The following is an 18720-nucleotide window of genomic DNA, read 5'->3' on the forward strand; positions in this document are numbered from 1 at the left end:
CCGAATGACAAAGGCAGCCTCCTCAGACAGGAGAGAGGGGCTTAATTGCCCTTTGACAAAACTGGAATGGGGGGAAGGGAAGGAGGGGACGAGGCTAATCAAAGGAGGGGGTCCCCCAGGAAGGCCTCTCCCCCCTGCTCCTCCAGCATCTGCCTGGAGGCCATTTGTATGTAAACAGTCACTTAGCTCCCATTGCTGGCAGACAAGTAGGGGACAGCATCCTGTTGTCCCCTTGCTTCCCTCTCTGAGCTGCCTCTGAGCTTCCACAGGAATCCCAAGTCCTTCATCCCCTGCCACCTGTCAAAGTCCATCCTCTGGGGGCTGCAAACACGGGGAGGGCACGTGTTCCAATCCTGGCTCAGCCACCCTCTAGCTGTGTGACCTTTGTGAGTCACTCACCCTGAACAAACCGGTTTCCTCAGTGACAAAATGGACTCACGATCCCTACCTTCTAGAGTTGTGAACAGGCATGGAAGGGTAGATGATGAGAGCGCTTGGCAAGCTCCAAGTTGCTACCAAATTATTACCCATGGTGGTCACATCACGTGTTCCTGGAGGACAGGAATTCAGCCTTAGTCACCTTTGCTCTTGGTCTCCTGCCACGTGTATCTCACAGGGTGGAATTCAAGAGTCATCCTCATGGTGGGTGAAATGGAAGAACGGAACGAATCAGTTGTCTCTGCCTTGGTGTGGACAAATGGACAGACTTCCGCAATGGGACAGAATGGGTGGCTCTACCATTAATTCTTTTTTTTTTTTTTTAAGTTTATTTATTCAGGGCGGGGGGAGGAGGTGGAGAGAGAGAGGGAGAGAGAGAGAATCCCAAGCAGGCTCTGCACCAGCAGCCCTGAGCCCGATGCAGGGCTCGAACTCAGGAACCTTGAGATCATGAGCTGAGTGGAAACCAAGGGTCCGACGCTTAACTGACTGAACCACCCAGGCGCCCCTGTACCATTAATTCTAATATTTATCGAGCATTTACGGCATGGCAGAACCATCCGAGACGGTTTCGGTTGCATTCGCTTACTTGCTCGTCACAATGTCCTGAAGAGGAAATGACATAATCAGCATCATCCCCGTTTTGAAGATGAGGAAATAGAATCTCAGCTTTAGGGACTCACCCAAAGCTTTGCTGCTGGTAAGTGGCGGGGCAGGTTTGGAACCAAAGTAGCCTGGCTCTCAGCTCCCACTCTTGACCGTGTAGTTTAGGTACCAGCAAGCTGGGTGGTGAATGACACTTGGGGTTTGTGGCTTTTTTTGATGCTCTTGAGTTACAGCTAACATTTCTTGAGTGCTTACAACATACCAGGCACCGTGCCTGGTAAGAAGTTTTCGTGTGATCTCCTTTACTCCTTCAAACCACCCAGTGAAATAAAGGCTACTGTTTCTTCTTCCCATTTTACAGGTGGAGACACCGAGGCCCAGAGAAGTAAAGTAAATTGCCCAAGATCACGGTGAGAGATGCCTTTGGAGTCAACGTTGGAACCTTGTTAGTCTGACTCAGTAGCCACATCCTGAACCACGTATTATTTTGCAGGTACTTTGCCTAAGCGGTTGCCCCCTTTGTTGAAGCATTAAGACTGTTCTATGCAGTCTGGCTAGTCTGGTTCTGCAAGAAGAGAAAGGTCTGGGCTGGAGGAGGGGGAGGGGGAGCGGCTTTGGAGGTAGAGAAGAGATTGGGCCAATCAGGACCATGTGACAATGACAGTGTATCTTTTTTTTTTTTTTTTTAATGTTTTTATTTTTGAGAGAGAGAGACAGAGTGCGAGCAGCGGAGGGGCAGAGAGAGAGGGAGACACAGAATCCGAAGCAGGCTCCAGGCTCTGAGCTGTCAGCACAGAGCCCGATGCGGGGCTTGAACTCACGGACTGCGAGATCATGACCTGAGCCAAAGTCGGACGCCCAACCGACTGAGCTACCCAGGCTCCCCGACAGTGTATCTTTTAAAAGCAAGATATTTTTCTAGTCGCTTTGGGGTGGAAGCTGTTAGAGGTCTTCAAAGAGTTTGTGGTCTCCATGGAGGTGCACAAAACTAACCCTCAGATGATCCTGTTGTGAGGCTTATGTGTTGAAGAGAGGTGCAGTGAGCTTTGGAGGTTCATCACGGGGAGCATATGGTGGAAGGAATCTGAAAAAGCGTCATGGATAAGGAGGAAAGGGTCTTGAAGGGAGGAGAGGATATTGGTAAATGAAGGTAGCTGAGAAAGGCTTTCAGGGGGCTCTGCTTGTGAGGCCTACACCTTTCCTCTTGGCAGTGGCCCCACACTTGAAAGATTTTGCCTCTCCAAGTGGACTTACCGAGTAATACATTTTCCTATTTATAATTAGGAAGTCAACAAAACCGTCGATTAAGGGGCGCCTGGGTGACTCGGTTGGTTAAGGGTCCAACTTCGGCTCAGGTCATGATCTCCTGGTTCATGAGTTTGAGCCCCACGTCAGACTGACAGCGCAGAGCCCCTTCGAATCCATTGTCCCCCCTCTCTCGGCCCCTCCTCAGCTCGTGCTCACTCTCTTTTTTCTCCCTCAAAAATAAATAAACGTTTAGTATAAAAAAACCCCACAAAACTGCCGATTAAAGCTCCTGATCATCACAAATTAGCCAACGTTTATTCAGCAAGCCAATATTTAGCACCTTCTTTGTGTGCTGGGTACTTGTAATACATTCACAGTAGACTGATAGATAAGATACTGCCCTTCCTTCGGGGAAGTCTCTGAGTTTAACAGTTGAAATCCTGCGTTATGTCGTTATGTCGGGTAGAAAAATGTACATCTGTTATCAGGCCTTTTGAAATATTTGAAAAGAAAAGCCGGTACCAGGGCGCCTGGGTGGCTCAGTCGGTTAAGTGCCCGACTCCCGGTTTCAGCTCAGGTCATGATCTCACGGTTTGTGAGTCCGAGCTCCGCACTCTCTCTCTCCCTCTCCCTCTCTGCCCCTCCTCTGCTCACTCTTTATCTCTTTCAAAACGATAAATAAACTTCAAAAAAATATATATTAACAAAAGAAAAGAAAAGGAAAACGGTTACTATTTATTGAGAGACAGCTGTGTGCTAGGCACGCCTTGAGCGCTTTACATGCATTCGGGTTTTTTTTATTCATGTGTCCTTTCCACCTTCTGTTGGAGGCAAGCTCCGTATTTTGTCCATTGCTGTATCTCCGGGACCCACAGTGATGCCTGGTCAACAAATACTAGCCGAACTGGCCAAGTGAGTTAACTCTTATCTCTCAACAACCCTGCAACGTGGTTGGAATTATTTTTCTTTTACTGATGAGGCATCCAAGACAGAGAGACTGAATACGTTGGTCCAAGTTCATGCAAACATCAGTGACAGGACAGGAATTTAAATCTCAGATGTGTTTGACTCCTCCTGTTCTGTTCTTCTGAGCCGCAGATATGCCTAAAGCCAGGCACGGTAGGCTGGACAGCTCTGAGCTAGGACGTGAATATGCAACGGCCTGTTTGAGCAGGGGGAGTAGTCAGCATGCCGGGCAGAGGGAAACAAGGAATGGGGCAAGGCAGTATGGAGGGCCCAGAAGGCTGAGGATGTGACCGGATTTGGAAGGCACTGGGTAATGCAGATTTTCAGTTTGATTGAAATTGTATTTTGGAAAGATTAACAGGATGTAAGAGTGGTTTGGATTTTAGAAAGGTGGGAGGTGACACGTGTCATCGATTTGCCAACTGGGGGAGAGGTACCCAGTAATGGAACGGAGGCAGTAACAAGAGTGGACGGACAGGAGGGACGATGTTGGAGTAGACTCAGCTGTCCCAGGATAAAGCTCGGAGATCACTTTGCAGCGGGTGAGGCAGCTAGTGTGGATGGTTTTCTCCCACTCCTTAGAGTTATCTCCAGGTGGGTAACAGCCTGTTTCAGGAGCACAGCTTCACGCTAGTCATCTTGGCCGAGTGTATGACTAGCCGATTCTTTTTATTTTTTATGTTTATCGTTTATTTTTGATAGAGAAAGAGAGAGAGAGAGACAGTGTGTGTGTGTGTGCGCGTGTGTGTGTGTGTGTGTGTGCGCGCGCGCGCGTGCGCGGGGCAGGAGCTGAGAGAGAGGGAGACACAGAATCCGAAGCAGGCTCCAGGCTCTGAGCTGTCCACACTGAGCCCGACGCAGGGCTCGAACCCACGAACTGCGAGATCGTGACCTGAGCCGAAGTCGGACGCTCAACTGACTGAGCCACCCAGGTGCCCCTGGCTAGTCAATTCGAGAGAGCAGATGTTTATGGAGCACTTAGTATTATACACTCACGGCACCACCAGCAGTTTTCTTTGCAACGTGGGTTTAGGTCAATAGAATACCTTAAGGCCATACGGTGTTAGGGTTTGGAGATTCCAGGAGAACAGATATGCGGGACTCTATCAGGCTTCCTAGTTCCATCTGTATGCAACCCCTGCCTGAGGAGTTGATGAGTTAATGCTGGTTAAGCAAATAGCACAGTGCCTGACATACAGTGAGTGACTGGTGTTTGTTTAAGACTAAGCCACTCCCCTCAAGGTCACAGTCATGTCATTGGGTTCATCCAGTTCATCAAGACATTGCAATAATAGACATACATGCAAGGCACAGAAAGTGTTCGAAAAGGAAGTGATTCTGTTTTGTTTCACGTTTATTTATTTATTTTTAAACATTTTCAAAAATGTTTTATTTATTTTTGAGAGAGGGAGAGAGAGAGCATGCAAGCAGGGCAGGAGCAGAGAGAGGGGACAAAGGATCCAAAGCCGGCTCTGTGCTGACAAAGCGAGCCTGATGTGGGGCTTGAACTCACGAACTCAGAGATCATGACCTGAACCAAAGTCGGACGCTCAACCGACCGACCACCCAGGTGCCCCTATTTATGTATTTTTGAGAGAGAGAGAGAGAGTGAGCGAGCAGGGGGCAGAGAGAGAGAGGTAGAGAGAATCCCAAGCAGGCTCCCTGTTGACAGAATGGAGCCCGATGCAGGGCTTGATCTCACCATGAGATCATGACCTGAGCTGAAATCAAGAGCGGGACGCTTAACCGCCTGAGCCACCAGGCGCCCCTCGAGGGAAATGATTCTTATAGATACTTGTCTCTTGCTCAGCCCCATCCCTCCCCCTGACAGCCAAGCTCTTCATAGTCCCTGAAGCTACTGTGTCATCCTCATTCTTCTCTGCAAACTCCTTGATGATAAAATGACTTATTAACTCGACCCAAGCCCTATGGCGCTAGGACTTCCCAAGAGTCTGCAAGAGTCAGAGCCTGGAGGCAGTTTTGGAGGTGACCTTTATCCCTTGCCAGCTCAGCAGACCTGCCAGGAATTAAATCTTTGCTTGGGACAAATGAGATTATGTTCCCTTTGGAGAGAGGGGAAAAAAAGACAATCTTCAACTCTCCTCGGACACAGATATTCATTTGCCTGATCACCTGCAAAGCAGATGAGCCTCTGAGACGCCCTCTTTCTTGTTCACTTAGGGGTGAAAAATTACCAGCAAGAAACCAATTAGCATCCTCTATGAGTGGGTCCCAAGCCTTCTGGAGTCCATTCTTTTACTGTCTCTTCTGCACATAAGCAGCATCTGCTTTGGGGGTCTTGTCCTAATTGGGTCGAACCTGTGCTGTGATCATTTGTTGATCGTAGCCCCCAGAGGAGAGAGGGAGGGAGGGTGGGAGGGACGGGGCTCTGTGCTTCCTTTGTCTCCAGCCTAGGAGGCGGCAACTGAGAGAGAGGGTGATGGGGCCAAGGGGTCAGAGGTCAGCCACACAGGAGCCACCTAGATACCTAGGTGGCTGGTTTATATTCAGTGACGAAGAATGAAAAGACTCTTTCTTGAGCGCTTATTATGCACCAGGCACTATCGTAAATGCGTTGTATGGATCAACAGATGTAATCATCACAACTCTGTAAGTTAGGTGTTCTCATTCGTTTCCACTTGACATTGAGGAAAACGGAGGCATCAAGAGGTTACGTACCTGCCCGGGTCACGCAACTGGTTGGAAGGGAAACCAAGATTTGGGCCTTGACGTTCCTGCTCCTGCTTCTGCGCTCACGGCCACTCTGCTGCTGTTTCTCGCCTCGGCTGGCCCGCCGCTGTCCTGGGCGAGCCCAGTCGTCAGGTGCACCGTTGGAGCAAAGACTCCGGTTCCAGCCGCTGCCGCTGAGAAATAACCAAGCCTCCATCTTCGGGAGCTCCTAGTGGTCTGCTGGGAGAGCCTTGATGAGCATCAGGTATGGGCAGGTCCCTGAATGCAGAGCGCTGACCTGGCTGCAGAGGAGATGCCGAGGCAAGAAAAGCAGCGTCTTTCTAGGGAGCCCTGGTCTAATGGGGAAGCCGGATGCACAAAGAATCAAGATCGGCGAAGGCAACGGTTTGAAACCCAAAGCCCAAACCCCCGAGTAAGTCGAGCGGGCCCCTCACTCTGTGGCTTCTGGCAACGTCCCCGTCTCAGGGTGCTGCCTTGAATGGGGACTGAGAAGAAGAAATTGTTTTCCTCTAATACAGCTTCTCCTCATGTCAACCCTACTGGCAAAGCCCGACACGTCTCTCGCTGGAGTAAAACTGCTTGGGTATGAATCCAAACGTCAGATTCCAGTCGTTCTGTTTCCTAGAGCACAAGGCTGCATGCTCAAATGCCCACGTGGGCCAGGCAGGTCAAACCAACAAATAACAGAGGTACAATCCAATAGCGAGCGGCCCAGCCTGTCTCAGCCGGAAGAGCACGCATTTCTGCCTAAAGGCATTCAGGGTAAAACAATAAAAAACCACTGGGTGTGTAGCAGGCAAACCCTCCGGGTCCACCACTGTAGGCTCTTAGCTCCCAAGGCGGGAGGAGCGAGCGGAGGGGACCCGGAATTTCTCCTTTCCTGTGGTTTCCTTTAATGGTAAGGAAACAGCACAACGGTTCGTCCACACTGTAAAGGCATGCATGGATGCTGAAACCAATGGCGTGGTTTTGATGCCAGCTCTGCGGTTTATTGTCTCCGTGACTCTCCGACAAGTTGTACGCCTTCCTTTGCCTCCGTTTCTTCATCTGTAAGATGGGGAGAATGTTAAGTACCACTTCATGAGAGCTATTGTATGAACTAAATGAGTTATGTGTAAAGTGCTTAGCCAGTGTCTGGCATGCATTTTTTTTTTCTTTTTTCAATATATGAAGTTTATTGTCAGATTGGTTTCCATACAACACCCAGTGCTCCTCCCAAAAGGTGCCCTCCTCAATGCCCATCACCCACCCTCCCCTCCCTCCCACCCCTGGCACATATTTAGTGCCAACTTTCTCTCTTCCTTCATTTCTTTCTTCCTTCCTTCATCCATCTTTCTTTCTTTCTTTCTTTCTTTCTTTCTTTCTTTCTTTCTTTCTCTTTTTCTTTCTTTCTCCCTCCCTCCCTCTCTTTCTTTTCCTTCCTTCCTTCCTTCCTTCCTTCCTTCCTTCCTTTGTTTCTTTTTTGAGAGAGGGAGATTAAGAGCAGGGGAAGAACAGAGGGAGAGGGAGAATCTAAGACAGACTGCATGCCCAGCGTGGAGCCCAATGCAGGGCTCAATCTCACGAACCTTGAGACCATCACCTGCGCTGAAATCAAGGGTCAGACACGTAACTGACTTAAGCCACCCAGGTGCCCCAACAACTATGTCCACAGCACACGTTTCACAGGTCCTGCATGCTGTGCACGTATGGCAATAATCTACAGTTCTTTAAGCAGTCTGCCAGAAAGGAGGTAATCAAGAGTTATATTTGTGGCAACATCTCTAGCTTTCTGGGTTTCTTAGAGCCCACGGTTACATCTCTACTCATTACAATTAACAGTGATAAATAATTAGCAATACTGTTAGTATTACGTATTTATAATTATATAATATAATTATTATTTATTATATAATAATAAAATAAATAAAAAGTAAGCATGGTAATAGATTACACAGAGTGCTTTCTGTGAGTTGGGCAGCACACTAAACGCTTTCCGTTGGTGTTCTCTCGATCTTCACGGTAAGCCCGTGTGGCAAGACCTATTACTTTCTCCGTTTCACAGATGAAGCTACTGAGGTTTTGAGAAGTTCAGTAATTTGCTCAGTTTGTAAAAGGCACCCCCAAAATGTGCTGCCTAGATTTAGTAGACTCCTCTGCCAATGTCTGCGAATCTGACGGACAAGAAGTGCTGGGGGGTAAGGACCACTTTCTAAAAGGAAGCTTGTCTGGTGCCTGTTTCCAGGGAATGACCTGTGTGCCTAGACCTGAGACACCTGCTGGGAGCAGAAGGAAGCAGAGAAACTTAAGGCTGAGAATGTTCATTCTGAACTTCTGCGTAGCATTTGACATCGTATTACAAAGGCTCTGGCTGCTGCAGATCCTTTTTAAAACAAGGCATTATGTAACTACACACATAGTGTTGTCACATTCTTTTTCTTGAACAACCCTCCACAACAGAACTGGGAGCCAGGCATCATGATCCTCATTTAAAAAAATTTTAATGTTTATTTATTTTTGAGAGAGAAAGAGAGACCGAGTGCAAGCAGGGGAGGGGCAGAGAGAGAGGGAGACACAGAATCGGAAGCAGGCTCCAGGCTCCGAGCTGTCAGTACAGAGCCCGACGCGGGGCTCGAACCCACGAACCGTGAGATCATGGCCTAACCAAAGTTGGACACTTCGCCGACTGAGCCACTCGGGTACCCCACGACTCCCGTTTTACAAATGGGGAAACTGAGACTGGGGAGGAGAGGTTAGGTGACTTACCCAAGTTAAGTGCAGGGCTGGGATTCAAACCTGCATCTCACTATTTCTCTCGCTAGTTACTATCTAGCATTCTTTCCCTAGGCCGTGCTGCCTAAACAAGTTCATGTCACTGCTGATGGAGTCCGTCCAGTCGCCATACCCTCCCCACTGTACTAAATGCCACAGAGGAATCAGAGTATCCAGAGTAGACACCCTTTACCCCTTATGGTTAAAGTGGACAGGCTGGATACACCCGGGGCAAGAGTTGATGATAGGAGAAGTGTCCCAAAGCAGTTCAACTGGAAATGGAGGGAAAGCAGCTCTCAAATGTTGATGGGGCGGGGGGGGGGGGGGGGGGGGGAGTCAGATTCTGTGCACATCAAAGATTCGTGCACAAAGTATATGGAAGATACCCAATAGAAGAAGCCAAAGAGGACAGAGGTTACTGCCCCGCCCAGCCCCGCAGCCCTACCCGGCCCCCGGCTGTAGTCTCAAACACAGAATCCGTATTGCCACAAAACTCTCTCCTCTTTCCTCTTCTCCAGTTCCATGTGTGTTTCATTGTGATTTTGACCAAGGGCTGGGTAATTCACATCCTGCAACTCTGCTCTCCAGCTTGCTCCTATCACTCTGCTCTGCTGAGCTGCCTACTTACCTAAATACTTCTGGCCAACAGGCGGGATAGGGACGTTGGGGCTGGTGTACCTATCACCTTCCTCCTCTTCCCACTGCAGTGCCGCCCCCATCTCAATTCCAAAGGCCCAGCAGTCTGCATGGGAGTAGAGCAGCTCCATTTTCCTCCAATATTAATAATTATGACATTAGAAGGGTGATCTGTTGCAATTCAGCCTTTCTATTTGCAGGCTGGTGGCTGCATATCAATGGCATGATTAGGCAAATGAAATCAGATTGGCACTGTTATGAAATATTTACATGGCCAGAATGCATATGCTTCAATCTCATTGTTCCCATTATTAAGCCATTTTATAATCTCATAACATTTAGACTCACACTTTGCATTTCTAATTAACTTGAGGAGTGACTTCGCTGGGAATTAATTGCAACTTGTGCATTCTTATACACACAAACTCCCTGAGAAACAAACTCTGGTTGGCAATCATGCAATTCACCCCTAAGATGGACCCTAGGCTGACTTCTGTTCGAAACCGTCTTTTCCGTCAGTTGGGAAAAGTGGCTGGGGACATTGGTGTTCATTAAAATTTGGCTACAAATCACATGCAGGAACAGTTTGAGTGTGAGAGTCCCTTCGGAGGGACTAGTTTCCACCTGAATAGCTTTTCACAAAGAAGCAGTTTGATATGGGGTGATGGTTTTTCAGCCTTTTGGATTTCGTGAATCAGTTACATCCCAATAATGATAATGATGATAATGATAATGATAATAAAAGATTTGGGACATTTATTTTTAAAAAAATATTTAGTTTTGGGGAGAGCGCAAGCAGGGGAGATGCAGAGAGAGAAGGACAGAGGATCTGAAGTGGGCTCTGTGCTGACAGGCTGACAGCCGTGAGCCCAACGTGGGGCTCGAACTCATGCACCATGAGATCATGACCTGAACCAAAGTCAGATGCTCCACCAACTGAGCCACCCAGGTCCCCTAAGATTTGGGGTATCTAAATAGCTGTTAGAGTGACTTATTATATTGCCTTTATTTAAAATTGCTTCCGTATGAAGAGTTAGCATTTGAAAGTCTCTAATCAAAAGTCCGTACCTCTCAAGTGACTGCTACGGCCACCTCGATGAACTTCACCCCAGCGTTTGCTAATATGAACAACTGGTGTCAGAAAAGGTTTTTTACTGGCGGAATGAGTGGTGTTCAAGATACGTGGATTGGTTAGAAATATCGATCTGGCACTTTCCTCTCAGGGACGTACAGGGAACGTGCTGTAAGCGTGCCCGGGTAGCCTACACCCTTTGGAACACTGCCTAGCCCTAGAAAGATCCCTGGTTATACTCTAGGAAGCTTGGACAGGATCTGGTCGCCTGGCTCTGATTAAGAATTAATATATGAATCTATCATGAGCGAACCTTGCTTGCAAGATGCCTTGTTTTCGAGTGAGGATTCTCAGCTGGGGACACTTTTGCCCCTCCCCCACCAGGGGAGGTAGGGGTGAGGAGGATGAGGCAGGGAAGCATTTGCAATGTCTGGAGACGTTTTTGTTGTCGCAATTGTGCGTGTGTGTTGTGTGTGAGGGTTGCTACTGGCGTCTAATGGATATTGGCCAGAGATGCTGCCCAGGACAGCCCCCTCCCCCAAGAATGACCTAACCCTGAATGTCAATAGTGGCAAGAAATTCTGGAAAAGGACGGAGAGCTCCAACTTCACTGGGCTCACGGAATTGGCTGTATGGCTGTTACAAAAAACAATTTTTTTTTTAACTTTATTTATTTATGTTGGGGGAGGCGGGGGAGGGCAGAGAGAGAGAGAGAGAGAGGGAGAGAGAATCCGAAGCAGGCTCCGCACTCTTAGCACGGAGCCTAATGTAAGGCTTGAACCCACCGACCTGTGAGATCATGCCCTGAATGGCATTCAAGAGTCGGATGCTTAACCGACTGAGCCACCCAGACGCCCCTGTGTGGCTGTTTCTATATCTAATTGCTAATGTTTGTGTGTGTGACAGTGTTGCAGGATTTTTTGCCTCAAGACCTGGGATTTGTCGCCTCGCTGCTTCGAAGAATGAAGAGGCGAGCACAAAATGAGCAGCAGCCGAAATTGTATTAATAATTAGATCAGAAAGTAAGAATAGTATGAAAGCTCTCTTTACAGAGAGGGGACATTCAAAGGTGAATACCCCCGACTATAGGCTATAGGCAAGGGACTTTGTTTTACAGAGTTTTGGTCCCCCCCCCCCCCCCCCCCCGTTCCCCTTCCCCCTTGCTCCTTCTCAAGTCCTACCTTTATTGTCTTGATAATTCCGGGTGCTGGGTTGTCCGTTCCTGATTGGCTCGATTCTGCTGGGTGAGGAGTCAGACTGTGACCATGCTGTCCCTCGCATAGCGTTAAGTGTTATGGTTTACTTATTAGGTAGCTTGATCGTCAGACTCCTGAGGGGAACCTGAGGGAGGGCAGGTGGAGTCTGTTCCAGTCTTAAGAGGAACCTTAAGCCCCAGGGGGTTTGCTGTGGCCGGATGCTCCTAGCGTTGTTTTCAAATGTGTGTTTTTCCAGGCGCCTGGGTGACTCCGTCGGTTAAGTGTCTGACTTCAGCTCAGGTCATGATTTTGAAGCCTGTGGGTTCAAGCCCCTCGTCGGGCTCTGTGCTGACAGCTCAGAGCCTGGAGCCTGCTTTGGATTCTGTGTCTCCAGCTCTCTCCGCCCCTCCCCTGCTGGTGCGCTCTCTCTTTCTCCCTCAAAAATAAACAAACATTAAGAAAATAAAGAGTAAATAAAATATGTGTTTTTCCCCACCCAGGGACCTAAGGTCCTAACCTTTCCCACTCTGCCTATTTTATCCTATCTTTCCCTATCATAACAGAATTTGGTCTGTGGCTCTCTTAGTAATATACAACCTGATGGTGAAATTGCAGGAGGGAAACATAAAGCTTTTTTCTTCTCCTTTTTTAAATTTTATTTATTTGCGGGGCGGGGGGTGCAGGGAGGGACAGAGAGAGAGGGAGAGGAATCCAAGCAGGCTCCACACTGTCAGCACAGAGCCCGATGTGGGGCTCAAACTCACAAACTGTGAGACCATGACCCAAGCCAAAAACAAGAGTCGGCCACTCAACCAACCGACTGAGCCACCCAGACTGAGTCCCCACCTAGATCTTTTTTCTATGTCAACTAGTTAGTGGAGGTTATCAACGTCCATCAAAAAGGCCCCATAGGGGCGCCTGGGTGGCGCAGTCGGTTAAGCGTCCAACTTCAGCCAGGTCACGATCTCACGGTCCGTGAGTTCGAGCCCCGCGTCGGGCTCTGGGCTGATGGCTCGGAGCCTGGAGCCTGTTTCCGATTCTGTGTCTCCCTCTCTCTCTGCCCCTCCCCCGTTCATGCTCTGTCTCTCTCTGTCCCAAAAATAAATTAAAAAAAAAAAAAAAAGTTGAAAAAAAAAAAGAGCCCCATAACTGTGCATAACCACGTTGTCTTAGGTCAGTTTGAAACAATGATGTGGATTCTCAGTTTTTTTTAATTTTGGACAAAACTTGAAATTTTGTGAATTCCTGACTTCAAAAAGAAACAACTACCGGGGTGCCTGGTTGGCTCAGTCATTGAGCATCTCATTCTTGATTTCGGCTCAGGTCATGATCTGAGGGTTGTGCGATCGAGCCCCACGTTGGGCTCTGCACTAACAGCATGGAACCTGCTTGCGATTCTCTTTCTCCCTCTGCTTCTCTCCCCCGCTTGTGCGCTATCTCTAAAATGAAAAAAAGAAACAACTCCTGTCTACTATTATCATGATATAATAGCAGAATAAAAAGCTTCAAGACACCAAAGACATCATAAAGAATGATGCTTTAAATAAAACGTATTTAGGGGTGCCTCACTGGCTCAGTCACTGGAGCACGTGACTCTTGATCTCAGGGGTCATGGGTTCGAGCCCCACATTGGGTGTAGAGAGTAGTTAAAAATGATGAAATCTTAAAAAAGAAAGAAAAATAAATTTAAAAATACGTTTAACTTTAAAAAAAAATCCTCATTTTTCTCAATTCATCACATTAGGATTTGCTCTAGTTTCTAGAACATGCCCAATTTAGAAGCAAATGTTGCTCTGTCTTCAATGTTTTTGTTTGTTTGTTTTTGTTTTTAGAGACACAGAGAGAGAATTGGTTAAGTGTCTGACTCTTGATTTCTGCTCAGGTCATGAGTGAGATCAAGCCCTGCATCAGGCTCTGTGCTGACATCAGGCGGAGCCTGCTTGGGATTCTCTCTCTCTCCCTCTCTCTCTGCCCCTTTCCTGCTTTTGAGCTTTCTTGTTCTCTCTCTCTCTCTCTCAAAATAGATAAATAAACGTTAAGAAAAAAAAAAGACAGCTCGGGGCACCTGGGTGGCTCAATCGGTCGAGTGTTCAACTTCAGCTCAGTCATGATCTCATGGTTCGTGAGTTCGAAGCTCCGCGTCGGGCTCCGTGCTGACGGCTCAGAGCCTGGAGCCTGCTTTGGATTCTGCGTCTCCCTCTCTCTCTGCCCCTCCCCTACTCACACTCTGTTTCTCTCTCTCTCTCTCTCTCTCTCTCTCTCTCAAAAATAAAAGTAAACATGAAAAAGAATCTTAAAAGACAACTCTTCAAGAGAAACTGAGCTGTATGAAAGATTCATTACGGTGTCTTTATTGAACTCGTTTTATCTTAATCAATAAAAACCTCATTACGTGTCACATGGTCCATAGACCAGCCTCTGGGAACTCTGGATCTACTGCTTTTGTCTGCTTCCAGGGACAGATCCCTAAGTTATCCCAGATGGGAGGAAATCAGAACAAAATTTAGATGTAGTCTGGGTTCTCACAGGGCTCAGGGTTCATGGCTCAGGTGGGAGATGGCAGGCGATATGGGTGCCATGGGGTAGTGTGAACCAGATATCTGTGCTCACAGTGCTTGGCGCTTTGGTGAAACCAGTAAAGTGGCATTTTCCGCCTGACCTTACTTTGTCTGCCTTGTCTACACCCTCGATAGGAAGTTTGGAAATCCTCCAAAACATCCTAAGCAACTTTCTGCGTCTCAGTTCACCGCTGCTTCTCAGCAGCCCTGGGAGGCTAAGTTCATTTCACGCTTAGGGAAACTGAACCCCAGGAGGAGACCATCTGGTGAGGCTGGAATGGCTTTAGAACCAATCCCGGGATCTACGCCGGGAACAAGTCAGAGAGTCCTCTCTGTTCGGAATAGAAAAGGCTGGAAACATATTCTCCAGGTCTCTGTGACAGCAACCTGGTTTGTTTTCTCTCCTTAATTGTTTGGGCTCCACCTCTTCAAAATCCCCCTTCCTACTCTGTCCCAAGCAGTGACCTGGGAGTTCAGGGCAATGAGTTTGCACGGCTAATATCTCTTCCTTGCTGAGCTGTCCAGCAGGCTCCGAGATGGCAGCGATTCAAACACTGAAAATTATACCAGAGAGAGAGCGTCATGAAAAGACAGCAACGAGAGGGGGGGAGACGCAGACCCGAAAGTCTGAAACTGGAAGCTTGTTCAGTTAGCTCCCCGGTGCCACCGAAATCCTACATGTGGAAACGAGAAGGCCAGGATCTTTGTCCTCGCTTGACGGTTGGGAAATAAATACCAAGCTTCCCCTACTCTGCGTGAGCGTGGTTGGTTTTGTTCTTGGGAAAGGGAATCCTGGCTGGCTGGGATCTTTGAGTGACATCATGTCTCTCCTTTGGCCTCCAAACAGGGCTGAGTTTGCATTGTTCATGGTGGCTTACCAAGATCTCTCTCTTTGGCCTTGAGAAGTATGAAGTAACTTTGTGAGGGAGGTGCCCCTCTTTCTCTTTTATTCTTTAGGCCAAGGCTAACAATGAATGTGTGGTCTCTGAGCCCGTAACAACTGAAAGCCAAAGGGAGAACCCCAGGAAGCGTGGTTGGATTGAGAGCAACGTCCTTGGTCACGGAGAATCTTCAACATGCACCATTAAGAGGTCATTTTTCTGGAGAATATTTATTTTATTATTTCATATTGAGATATAATGATCATGCAACATTCTAGTTTCAGATGTTTGGCATCGTGATTCGCTCTTTGTAGATACTGCAAAATGATCGCCACAATGAATTTAGTTATAAGCCATCACCATACGTAATTACAGATTTTTTTTTTTTTCTGGTGACGAGAACTTTTAAGACCTTCTCTCTTAGGGAAGGAGACAAACCAAGAAACAGACTCTTTTTTTTTTTTAAAAAGTATTTATTAATTTCTTTTAGTAATCTCTACACCCAGTGTGGGGGTTAACCTCACAGCCCCAAGATCAAGAGTGCCATGCTTTACTGACTGGGCCAGCCAGGAGCCCCAGTGGACTTCTAACTATGGAGAACAAACTGATGGTTGCCAGAAGGGAGGTGGGGGCGGGGATGGGTAAAATAGGTGAAGGGAATTAAGAGCGTACATATTAGGGCACTTGGGTGGTTCAGTGGGTTAAGCATCTGACTGTTGATTTTGGCTCAGGTCATGATCCCATGGTTCATGAGATCGAGGCCCACATCAGGGGGCTTAGGATTCTCTCTCTCTCTGCCCCTCTGCCGGAGTGGGTGTGCCCTCTCTCTCTCTTAAAATAAAATAAAAAAAATAAATTTATTTATTTTAATAAATATCTTTAATTAATATCTTTAAATAAATCTTTTAATAAGATACGTGAGCACACGTATCTTAATGAGTGCTGAGTAACGTATAGAATTGTTGAATCACTATGCTGTATGCTTGAAACTAATATAACACTGTATGTTAACTATATTGGAATTAAAATTAAAAACTTAAAATTTAAAAAAGGATTTATTCTGTCTTTGCAACTTGCAAATGTACAGTGCAATATTATCTATAGTCACCATCCTGTAAAGGAAATCTTGCATATATAGCATTTATTAAGGTATTTAATATGTATATCCATCTATGTGACTAGCTTAGTTTCTGCTGGCAATAAATGTTGGATTAATTAGTTAATCAATGAATGAAATTCAATATGTATATCTATCCGACATTATCAGACCACATTTGGACTTTTATGTGTAGTTGAGGCAGGCGCCCTTTATTTTTTTTAATTTTTATTTATTTGTTTGTTTGTCTTATTTTTATCCGGCAAATGATGCCATCATTTTTTTTTTTTTTTAATTGAAGGACAAAAGTTGGTCACATTCGGAGACTAGTGGGCCTCACACAGAGGGTTAAAACCATCCTTCTCTTTCTTGGTTAACCATCTCTTAATTTCAAGTAACACAAGTTCTTTAGAACCATTTGAAATTGTTCTTTATTTAAAAAAATTTTTTTTAATGTTTGTTTATTTTTTGAGAGAGAGGGAAAGAGAGAGAGAGAGAGAGACAGAGCGCAAGTAGGGGAGGGGCAGAGAGAGAGGGAAACACAGAATCCGAAGCAGGCTCCAGGCTCTGAGCTGTCAGCACAGAACCCAATGTAGGGCTCAAACCCTTGAACTGTGAGATCATGACCTAAGCCAAAGTTGGATGTTCAACTGACTGAGCCACCCAAGCGCCCTGAAATTGTCCTTTGAGGAGATCCACCACACCAATATGTGACAGAGTCATGACCACACGCATCGCTGGACCATACCTCACTGGATACCATCATCATCAAAGAGATCTTCAAAATCATTAAAAAAAAAAAAAAAAAAAAAAAAAGTCTGCATGAACTGCCTTTTCACTGGCTGCCAAGTTCATCAGAAGCCTGGTGCTGCCTCCTGCCTCTTCCAGGTCCAAGTAGAGCCCAGCACCCTCAGGGAACACCTCATCGACCACTGCCGTCATCTTGCTTCTGGTGCCCCCCACATCCTCCAAAGCAGGTACCCTTTAAAGTTGAGAACCCCAAAATTGTAAGAGGGTCTAAAAATCCTATGTTATGAGGGGCTGTGCAGGTTCTGGGTAAGAGAACACTCAGAGCAAACAGTAGAGATTTTAAAATGTTTGTCTTTGTTGTTGTTGTTGTTATTGTTTGTGTTTTAATATTGGAAAAGCTTCTCTGTAGCAGAGTTTTCCATGTGATTCCGGAGGTCAGAGCAGGAATCAGTAGTTAGAGGTTATCCAGAAGTAAATTGAGGCTTCCTCTGGGGAAGTCATTGAACCGTCCCCGACGTTTTAGGCGGGAGGCCCACTTTGGGTGGAGGTTGGGCCAGATACCCGTTAAGGCCCTTTCCTGCAATAAAATTATACTATACAGGGGCGCCTGGATGGCTCAGTTAATTAAGCGTCTGACTTGATTTCCAATCAGGTCACGATCTCACGGTTTGTGAGTTTGAGCCCTGCATTGAGCTCTGTGCTGAGAGTGCAAAGTCTGCTTGAGATTCTCTCTCTCTTTCTCTCTCTGCTCCTACCTCCCTTATGTTCTCTCTCTCTCTCTCTCTCCAAAATAAATAAACATTTTTTTTTTAAAGAAAAATATGCTATACAGCTTACCCACGACAGCACTGGTTGTAAGTGCACGGGTTCACCCACACGCAGATTTGTTTCGGTAAATACAGTGCAGTACTGTCCAGGTATTTTCTCTTCCTTATGAGTTTCTTAAATTTTTTTCCTCTCGCTTACTTTATTATAATACAGTATATAATACATATGATGTGTAAAATATGTTAGTCAACTGTTTATGTTATTGATAAGGCTTTGAGTCAACAGTAGGCTGTTAGTAGTTAAGTTCTGGGGGAGTCAAAAGTTATACGTGGATTTGTGACTGCATGGGGTGGGGGTTGGTGCCCCTAGCCCCCCCATTGTTTAAGGGTCAACTGTATGTGTGTGTGTGTGTGTGTGTGTGTGTGTGCGCGCGCGCGCATGTGTGTATGACCTATGGCTCTCCTTCTGTACTCAGATGTAGGTTTTTGTTTGGTTGGTTTTTAATGGGTAAGATGTGGGTATGACTGTTCATTCTCTGAAAGTACACTATTTGGGGGAATGTGAACACGATCATATGTAGATTTACATATAAAGACGTATAAGCACATAACAGGATTGCTTAGACACACTAACCACTTCCCAGGCACTGTCTTATTTAAAGATCCCCACCATCCTGAGAGGAAGGAGGGACCATTTATTTATGTCCCCATTTTACGGATGAGCACGAGGCTCCTGGAGGTCACAGATAATATACCCAAGGGCACCCAGCTAGGTGTGTTGAACATCCAGGTGTATCTGATGACCAGCCTTATAAAAGAGAATGTGTGTGGGGGCACCTGCGTGGCTTAGTTGGTTAAGCAGCTGACTTCAGCTCAGGTCACGATCGCCTGGTTCATGAGTTCAAGCCCCACGATAGGCTGTGTGCTGACAGTTCAGAGTCTGGAACCCGCTTTGGATTCTGTGACTCCCTCTGTCTCTGCCCCTCTCCTGCTTGCTCTCTCTCTCTCAAAAAAAAAAAAAAAAAAAAAAAAATTAAAATTAAAAAAAAGAGAGAATGTGTGTT

The 18720-nt window shown here is 46.7% G+C and overlaps 1 pseudogene; it reads right to left on the bottom strand.

The window, feature by feature from the left end:
* Positions 1 to 16638: 16638 nt before the first annotated feature.
* On the bottom strand, positions 16639 to 17093 carry LOC125915142 (COP9 signalosome complex subunit 9-like; annotated as a pseudogene).
* Between the last annotated feature and the right edge of the window lie 1627 nt (positions 17094 to 18720).

This window comes from Panthera uncia, chromosome D1 (genome assembly GCF_023721935.1).
Source record: "Panthera uncia isolate 11264 chromosome D1, Puncia_PCG_1.0, whole genome shotgun sequence".
Classification (NCBI taxonomy): Eukaryota; Metazoa; Chordata; class Mammalia; order Carnivora; family Felidae; genus Panthera; species Panthera uncia.